General features: G+C 38.4%; 1 protein-coding gene across 1 annotated transcript in view; it reads left to right on the plus strand.

Annotated features, from left to right (window-relative positions):
* LOC141390089 (uncharacterized) overlaps window positions 1-10,609 on the plus strand; it is a 175,209-nt gene that overhangs the window by 14,010 nt on the left and 150,590 nt on the right. The gene's annotated exons all lie outside the window — the stretch shown is intronic.

The raw sequence follows: 10,609 nt of genomic DNA on the forward strand, positions 1-10,609 counted from the left end.
TAAATATTGGGGAAGTACCGGAAGATGTGGACCGGTATTGCCCATCTTTGAACTGAAGCTGAAGTGTGGACAAAATATGACGTAGACCAAATTTTGGACCAAATTGGTTGATCAGTTCGAGAGATATCGTGCTCTCCAGACACTACTTATGGTGCCATAGGGGTTTTTAAACCTTTCAGCCTGTTTTCACAAGATGTATGGACTTGCCTGTAGAAAAACTTTTACCGTCGCAATTTAGACAGCGAATGCAAGTTGCTTCAACAAAAATCAAAGCGATTCGGAAGCAGGTCTTAAAGTGAACTTATCCGAAACTTTGTGTGATAGGTACACGAAGGAGTGGACATGGATAAATTCAATATTCGAACCTGATCTATATCTGGTAGATATATTTGGATGTGTTAAGTATTAACCAAATCGGTCACTCCCTTCAAGAGTTATTGCGCGCACAATTTTTCCGAACTTTTTTGGGGGAGGTACCTGAAGGAGTGGACCGATATGGCTTATCTTTGAACCTTAACTATGTTTGGACAAAATATTACGAATGCCAAATTTTGGACCGAATCGGCAGATCCCACAGTGGATCCACCCATTGGCCAAAAATAAAAAAAGTAATGTCAAAAATTTGGTACAACATCTGGCAACACTGACAGCTATGTCATGGACCTTTTTAAAAATATATTAATTTTGGTTTCATTCGAACGCGATCTTCTTAAGAATAGCTTCAAAAGTCGAAACATATTTTAAGTGCAAAAAAATATATTCAAAATATCGCGAAACTAATACGTATAGCAAAATATTATAGTCGATTTTGAAAGAGAAGGTAATAGCTTAATTTTCATTAAAAAATAGTGTTTTAGCGTGTTGTGGAATTCTAGTTTGCTGCATATTTTCTTAGTGTATTTTGTAATGCCAATTCGATCATATACTTAAATTTGACCTAAGGTTTTAGTCATGATACCCACCAGTGCCCACCTCGGGAATAATTTTCATGGGTTTAAGATTATTCAGTATTAAAATCAGCTGCCATCTAGTGCCAGACTATAAATGGTGGGCCGCTGACTAAAACTGCCCTATCTATGGATATATTAGCGAATAACTCTGTCATCTGACCACGTACATTAACATAATTGGTATCATTGGCAAGATGAAGAAATCTTCTTTCAAATTTGTCTTACGTTAGCGGTACGTGCCTTCCAGGAAGAACGCTATAAGATCTATATTAAACATTTTACCAATTTTCAGACAAAAATGTTGCTTTTTTAATCCGCTAAATTGGTTGGATTTTATGCTGTTTTGGAGATTGTTTTGTTTCCCAAGCCTATTTTTGCATCATAAGATAATCGGGACCTTTGTTCATGTCATTTTGTATTAACAGTATAAAACAATTCTTACCGTGTTCCCCCTCCAGAGGGGAAAGGGGGTAGAATGTTACGCTCGTGGTTTCTTAAAATACTTTTCGCAGCAGCACAAAGCTGTAACCGGCGCATTGGCTGCATTTTTACACTACAAATATTTTTGTCCACTTTCTCCATACAAGTGGATCCACTGTGGATCCGTTCGAGATTTATTTTGCCCTCCAACCACTACAGACTGCATCATAGTGGTTTTTTGCACCTTTGAGTCTATTTTCTCAGGAAGTATGGACTTGCCCATGATGAAACTTGTACCATCGTATGGGGGGCAGTGAATACAAGTTGGCACAAAAATCAAAGCGATTCGTGAGCAGGTCCTAATATGAACTTATCCGAAATGTTGTGTGGGCGGTACCAGAAGGAGGGGACCGATTGAGTCCATATTGGAACCTCATCTAAGTCTAGTAGAAATTTCACGATGCGCGAAGCCTGGATCAAATCGGTTCCTCCCTTCAAGAGTAATGGTGCGCACAAATTTTCCGAATATTTTCGAACTTTTGTGGGGGAGGTACCGGAAGGAGTAGACCGATATAGCCCATCTTCGAACTTAAACTAAGTTTGGATAAAATATTACGAAAGCCAAATTTTGTACCGAATCGATTGATCCATTCCAGAGTTATCGTGCGCTCCAGCCAGCCAGACAGACAGACAAATGGACGGACATGGCTAAATCAACTCCAAATTGTCTGAAACGGATTTCGTCCAAACATACTTGGGGTCTAAAACCATTATTTCGATGAGGCACATTTTGCCCTATGAAAGTGTATATGGCGAAAACCAAAAATGTTTTACAATCGATGAATCCGAGTTTCACCCATTCAGAATTCGCGAACTGTTAACATATTCCATATAGTATGAAATACATTCTTTAAAATGAAGTGTTTTAGGAGGGATCCCATAATATCGACCATTAAAATTAATTTACGTGGAAGTTGTGTTGGCATCAATGTAGAAAAATAGGTGAAAATGGGTTGAAGCCAACAAGTTTTTTTATGCTCCCTTCCGATTTCTGGCTTAACCTTACATTTTATAGACATATACACAAAGAAAGACTCAAAGAATACTTCATGGGCAATATGATATTAGTGTATAATTTTTCGATATATCCACTGCATCCACCTAAAATTGATGCTGACATTTTGAAGCCGGAATTTCGGGGTTTTTTGAATTTTTTTAATAATTCGGACGCGCAACAAGATAATATTCAAAACTCATAATTGGGTTATAAAACTCGTGATTTTACGTCGTTTAATGCATATCTCATGAGTGTGCTCCTTACAGCATCCTAGTAATTGGAGTCTAAAGGCCAATATTTGATGCGTGAATTTTTTTTTTAAAAAACCTATTTTTTGCGTTTAAAATTTACAAGTGCCATTCAATTTCCTTTGTACTCCGCGTGAATTTAGTTTTTTTACGCGACGGATCTAATGAGCCCATCCGCGATCGAATCCATCCACTAAAACCGCGGATACCCTGAAAATAGGAAAATCAGCAAAAATTTATTTTGACAAATCCGCGTACTAAACCGCGATTTTCTTTAAATTTTTTTACGTAAATGGAATCCTTTATACGCGATTACAATATTTGCGAAAACGCGTCTCATAAATTACAGAGATTCGCGAGTAATATGGGTTTTTTACCAAAAATAGAATGCGGAGGCACATCCGCGGTTCTCGAAGAATCTGTTTGAAATATGTGTATATAGACGTATTTTTGATGGGTGCTACTGAAACCGAATGCGCATCAAAATCGTATGCAAATTGCTCGATTTTTACCCACTTTAAGGTTTTTTTCATTGTGTGATGCAACTGGCGGCACACTTTGACCGCATAGATAGTGAAAGAGATTGATTCGCTGTATCCAAAAACGCATCAACTGATTTTAACTAATTCCCGAACAATAGGCTTTTTAATTTCCACATTTTTTGAATGATTGTAATTTCAATATTACTCTTAATTTCCTATCCTTATAAGTTATCACAGTAAGCAAATAAGCTTTCTCGATGGTAAACCATATTTCTTGATGAAGTTTTAGCAGTATGTTGGTTTTTTTTTTTTCAATAGTTTGCCTTCTGTTGATTTCTTCTGTTGTTGTATTGTTAGGCTATAGGCTTTTTAAGTAAAAGACTTGATGTTTAATTTTTCCAAGCTTTATTTGTTTCCAATATTTCGATTGGATTCTCCAATCATCTTCAGGGAACTACAATTATTACAATTTGTAAATGTTTGACAAAAGTGATGTCTACTTAAAACTTACTTAAAGGAAGCGTAATGACTGTTTACTGTTCAAAGTACTATCTTTAACTAAAAGTTTTTCATATCTGTATTTGTTTACCAAATGTCTATAGATCTGAGCGCAATTGTCGGTGTCCGTTTTATAATTTAATCGTTTGTTAGTGGGTGTGTTTATTATGTGCAACATCTCAAGAGTAAAGCGTTTATGGTAATTGTTCTCTTGAGCTAAAATTTTAGCAGTATTGTATTGTATAAATTTGGTATCATATTTTTCTACACATTGCACAATGTCCGATTTTCCGAAAAACCTGGCCAAAACTCTAAAAATGAATGGATTTTGACCTAACCTTTGGTTCTTATGTTTTTCGGGCCGCTGATTACATTTTTGATATTATTTAACCTTCAGGCGGTCATTTAAGGGGTCTTTTTGCTCCCTCCTACTATAAATAGTGATCTTATCGGATCAAAATATTCTACAAATTTCTTCGCCATCAATTTTTACTATAGGTCCTAGAATACACCAAAACTCTATATCTTACCTTAACTCCAGAAATATGCAAATTTGAAAAACATTTTAGGGTTAATGGTGTACTTCATCCAAGTTTTGGCAAAATTGTCATACAAAGCATCATTTCAGAAGAATGGCGTCAAAGACAAAAATGTTCTCAGCTAAATTTCACTATAAGTCACCAAAGAAATAAAATCTCTATTTGTATTACCTACCAAGGAAATATCGGTATCAATTTTGCCAAAAACCAAGAAACTACAGTTTCTACAGTTTTGCAAATATTTGAGTTAAGATCACTTGGAATCCTTGCACTTTAGGTGTAAAATGTCTTTGGCAACTTTACTGACAAGAATGCAAGGAATATTTGTCTTAAAAAAATTAACCCTCGAGCGAGTCATAAAAGGGGTCCTTTTGGTCCCTTTTTCCACAAATCTTTAAAATCTCCTATAAAATGTGGTCGGATCAGACCAAAATATTCTACAAATTTGTTCGCCAGAAAATTTTACTATAGATCTTAGAATATACCAAAACTCCAAATTATACCCAAACTGTATTCTGACATTCTGAATGAAAGAAAATATGTATATACCTGCAAGACAAAATATCACATAAAAACGCAAAGTGCAAATATATGCAGGATGTTTCGATGGAAATTGGTAAAAAACCCTTCCTTTTTTATGAAATGATAAATTACACGGCCCAACTCGATCTTACTCACAACTATTTTCATAATTTATTGTGAAAATTGATCTTGAAAAAAATTAACAAGTACGGACATCAATTATTAAAGAACGCACAATTCATTGGCGACACTGAATATCTTAAATACGTTTCACATACCTTTCATTACAATTACAAAAAGAAAATATTTAATAGCCGTTGTTTATTTTGCATATTATCATAGATTTATAAACAACTTAAATATTGAAAAAAAAAAAACAAATTCCAAATAGGGTCACTTCGACCTGCATTTATACCCACTTATTAAACAAGAAATGTATATATTTTTTCATAACTACACGCACTGGGATCCTATAAACAATATCTGACCCTTTTTAGTGTAAATTGATATTATTTTTTTCGATTTTTGGCCAGGTTTTTTGGAAAATCGGACACTGTGCGATGTCGTTGTATAGAATATAAAGCTCGTTCATACTACGTCGATATTCCCCGTCAACGCATATTAGCCCGTAGATCTTTTGAAGAATTTTTCTCTCAAACACACCAAGCACAGCGTTGTCTGCTTGCGCAAGCACCAAGGCTTCTCTACAGGAGGATTTGTCTTTACCAAAGCCATCGGTGTGCTGATATGTTATCGGGACAATCGGTGCTTTCAATAAGCAATTTGGCTAGTTGACTGAAGTATATTGTGGCTATCTATTGTGTTTGCAGCTTACCGATGTCCAATTTCCGTGTTGTGCCTATTCATACTTTATTTACTACGTTTAGACGGGCTGCAGAAAGGTAGTGATCCATGTTGATGTTTGCTCCATGGAACGATCGTATGTCCAACACGCTCGATGAATGTCTTTAATCAATCACAACATGGTCAATTTGGTTCCTTATTTTCTCATTTGGTGACTGTCAGGTGCCAATGTTGCTGCTGCGAAGTCTATCAGCCTCATTCCGCTTTCAAATGTTAGATTATGGAGACTGCATTTTGCGACTGTTGGGCCAATTTTGGAATCGAAATAGCTTAGAATAATTTTAATGTGTAATGGGCAGAACAAAGGTCATATTTTTTTCTAGGCGCTCGTAACATATTTCACGCCTCCTCCTTGTCTTCGGTAGGGGCATGGACGCAATTAAGGCTGATATTGAAAAATTTAGCTTTTATGCGAATGGCGGCAAGTCTTTTATTCACCGGGAAGAAGCTCGAGACCAAATGTTTTAACCTCCAACTATAAATCCGCAACCAATTTTTGCTTTATACCAGCATCCGGCAATAAGGGACGCACGTGCCCTTAATGAGAGTAACAACAAAACAACCACCATTTAGTCTTCACTCAGAAGTCAATGAAGAAAGTTGTATCGTCGCTTTTTTCAATGATTTTAAATTTCAGCAATGCAATAACCCACACGATGTTTGTGGAGAGAGTGAAATTTACGCTCTCGATGTCGTATGCGTGCGACCGCACATACATACATACATAATTTGTATTGGTGCCGATATAGCTATAGTACAGTGCATCACACTTAGGTTTTGTTGTAACGACTTTCTCAATCCATCGTATTTACTGTATGACAGTAATATGGGTCTTGTACTTCATAAGTACATCCGCAAATGCCTAGACTGGACCTTCTCCGTAAAGAGTCCGATCACTCCAGGTGCAGATTTGTAGGTCATGGTATTTAAAATGTTTGCCGGGGTCGTCGACTTTAGAGGGCGTAAAGACTAAATAATCCATTATTTTTGGTGATCAATCGAATTTAATGCTTGTTTCAAATCGATTCTGCAATAAGGCAATGGAATCTGGCTTGTATCTAACACCATCAAGCAAAAGTTACAGATGTTCATAAACAAATGCCTCAAAAGTATGTTTAGATTATTCTGACCCAACACCAACTTAACGAAACAGGTACCGATACCAAATCAAATTAGACGTAGGAGAAGGAGATGGATTGGTCACACCAAAGCCAAACAAGATCCACATCCACCACATGCCAACAGTAGTGAGATGTAATGAACGTAGAGCATGGGTGCACTTCCGAAAATGCTCTGGAGTTTGTTGCACCCAGGATTACTGCGGTAGGTAGCTGCTTGCTGCACCAGCACATCTCACTGTGTGTCTTCGGAATGCGAGATGCCTCCGCAGTCTACCCAACAGAAATAAACACAACATCTAACAAAACAACCTGCGTTATATGCCCGATATTGGTTTGCTTTTGTGAGCTAGGTCACTTCAATGCCCATTATGAGCTTTGGCATTCCGTCCTTGGTAATAACCAGAAGTGTACATCGCTGGTCGAGCAAATTGATAGCTCCGCGTTTCGCACGGTGAATGAAGACGCTCCTACGAGGATAAGAGGAGATTTTCACAGATCGCCAGAGCTGCCATTTGGCTCAGACCAGCTTCATATAATCGTTTCCGTAAGGAAACCACCCGACTTTATAACCTCGGAACTCCGTACTTTTCTTAACAATGGAAAAGCTGATTGGCAAGGGTTCAGAGACCCGGAAATACATCATTCATGCAATTCAATTGCAACGGTAAGCAAAATTATGGACTTTATGAGTCAAAAAAAAATCATAATCGCCGCGATCCAGGTAACACAACTCACCGTCACCTGTAACTTGCAACGTTGCGATGGTTACAACGTATGAGCGCACCTGAAGCGGATACCAGTCTGAGTTTGACTCTAGTGACCCATACGTGGAATGTGTGGGGACAGAAGTAAAGTGTGGTACTGCCAACATAGAGCTGCTTAATGTGTACACCGATGAACAACTGTGCCCTGCGTTATATGCGCGATATTGCCCACTATGAACATTGGCACTCGGTATTTTGTAATGACCAGGTACATTGCTGACCGAGCAAACTGATAGCTCCACGTTTCGAACGGTGAATGAAGACGCTCCTACGAGGATATGAGGAGATTTCCACAGTTCTTCAGAGCTGTAATTTGGCTCAGCCCAGCTTCATATCATCGTTTCCGTAAGGAAACCACCCGACCTTATAACCTCTGAACTCCGTACTTTTCTGAAACATGGAAAAGCTGATTGGCAAGGGTTCAGAGAATTTACCAATCACCGCTTCACAGAACTGCTCATTCCCTCAGATCCTCGGGTAGCTGAGTGAACCTTTCGGGACATCATCACTGCAGCAGCCGCTCGAAATCAGAGCCATTTCCCAGCAGAGGCGACGGGACTAGAAAATGAGCTTGATGATCTTCGTCGTACGAAGCCTGATGACCCAAAAGTTAAAGAACTTACTCTTGAACACTAGTATGCGATAGAGCACCCCGAGGGTGAAGGGCGAAATTACCTTTCCATCTAAATGGTAAGTTTTTAGACATTTCGAAACGCGAAATCATACAATGGTATCAATGGATGGACCCATTGAGTATTTAACAAGTATCCTCAACCTATTGTTAGCCACCCAATATTGTACCGGAAGCCGGGGAAGCTGGTCACGCTACTGGAGCCTGGCAATTATGCCAGCAGAGGAAAATCGTACAGGCCGATTTCACTCCTGTCGCCAGTAACAAATATTCTACAGGCACTAATCCTCCCCACGATAAGAAGCTCTTGCCCAACATTAACATAGATACCGGAAATTGCATAGCACAACAATACGATTACACGCCATATCCACGCATATCAGTCGTCGGACTGAACTAGAGCAGTCCGTGCGACCGAATAGTTATGGTGGCTCTTAACTTATGGAGTGCTTTCGATACCGTTAACCATGCCAAGCTCTTTTCTAGGATATAGAGAAGACATCCCTCCAGCCGTTTTTAAAACATTGGATAATCAATTATACTATATGTACGGACGCCTATCGTTTCTATAATTCAGAAATAACAAGTCCAAAACCTGTAGAGTGAAACAGGGAGTTCCCCAGATCAGGGTGATATCTTCGGACCAATTTAACTTCTACCTTCCTACAAATTTCACAACCTACAGGCGCCACCGTGGTGGAATGGTATGCACACCGTGGTGCAATGGTATGCACGCCTTGCACGCTAAAGGTCTGCGGTTCGATTCCCAGGCCAGGCAACATCAAAATTTTCAACAGTGGCACAATACCCCTCAGTAATGTTGGCGACATCTCCTGAGTATTTAAGCCATGAAAAACTTCTCTACAAGTGGTGTCTTAAGATACGCAGTTCGGACTCGGCAATAAAAAGTAGGTCCCATATCATTGAGCCAATATGAATCGGGGTGCACTCATTGATATGAGAGAAATCTCCCTCGTCCCTTCAGGGATGTTTGCGGAACAATTATTATTATTATATACAGGCGGCATAGAGATCGTAATGTATGATTGTAGGATCTTCGCGCCGGATCCTATCGTCGATGGCATATGTGGTAGATTCAACATCCGCATAGCTGACTTTGTTCTTCCATTTGAGAAATATGAAAATATCCGCCGCTAAATCCACCGCCTCCCTATTCACCACCTGGACAGCTGAAGGTAGGCTTCACCTGAACACATTGGTTGATGGTTTCCTGAATACTATCACTAACTACCCTAAGATATTGGGTGTAACGCTCGACAGCATGTTTAAGTTGTCCGCACAACCCACATCTATTTCCGACAAGATCACAAGTAGGAACTCTTGTTCCTCTATACAACGAGCCTACTAGGAAGGCTTGAATAGAATTAATACTGATGCAGATGCGTAGGCAAAAATGTACAAATGTACAGAGGAGAATGCTGTACTCGGAGACCATCCGCCATTCATCGCAGCAGAAGAACACCGGTTGCCAAAACATACACGATTGGTTTTAGCCCAGTTAAGATCCGGTAGATGCAATCGTCTCACTTCACATTGGGCTCGAATTGATGTTACGATACCCAACTAATTTCCTGGTATGGGACCACAGTACAAGCTGCATTTGTTTAGAAGACAAGCAATTTTATTTTATGGAAGATCTGTACACAGAAAAAAATATTTCAAGAATTTTTACATATCTTCGTTCGTGATGCAGTTTTTTCATACTGTACAGGTACCTCACATAAGATACATGTGCAGTTTCTTATATCCACCCAAAATCCACTATTTTTTTCAAAAATATGTAAGATTTTCATGAGATACAAAATCACTTTCCTATTTTTCCCGATATTCCACTATTTACTCTCATATTTCCTCTCTTGGTTGGTAAATGCTCCCAACTTTGTTCTCGTTTTCTTTTGAATGGTCTCGTCGTCTCACCATCGTATTGACAATGGGTCTCATGCATAAAACGTGAGCTTGAGCTCGGACTCGATTTTTTGAGTAAAAAGTGCTTGTCGTATGCATAATAAAATTTGATGTATTTGCTTTTACTCACTGCTCACGTTTGATCTCTTCTTGCTCAGTTTGAACTTAGAAGTTGAAGTTAGATGAGATTGTTCTCATTTTCATATGCATAAAAACAAGGTGTTGCTCACTTTTGTGAGCTCCTGCTTAAATTTTGTGGAGCATGCCTTTTAGTTGACTCGCGTACACTAAAAAGGAATCATGGCTGAATATTTTGTACCAAAAATAAATAAAAAATGTTATCAACAGCGTAAGACAAATTTAGCAAGTGAGGATAAAAAATTATACAGGTTTGTAATCTTAATTATTATTTTTTTATATAATTAATAATAAAATGATAAATACATAGATTTGATGGTAGTAGCATTTGCTGGTTAGCGAATTATTTTTTTGAGGAGTCAGAAGAAAGACATGGTGGTGCCCTCAGCAACATTGATAAAATTCGACTCTATTTAAGATTCTGTACAGATCTTGGATTCCAAAATGGT

This window comes from Musca autumnalis, unplaced genomic scaffold (genome assembly GCF_047663935.1).
Source record: "Musca autumnalis isolate F117 unplaced genomic scaffold, ASM4766393v1 scaffold_1, whole genome shotgun sequence".
Lineage (NCBI taxonomy): Eukaryota > Metazoa > Arthropoda > Insecta > Diptera > Muscidae > Musca > Musca autumnalis.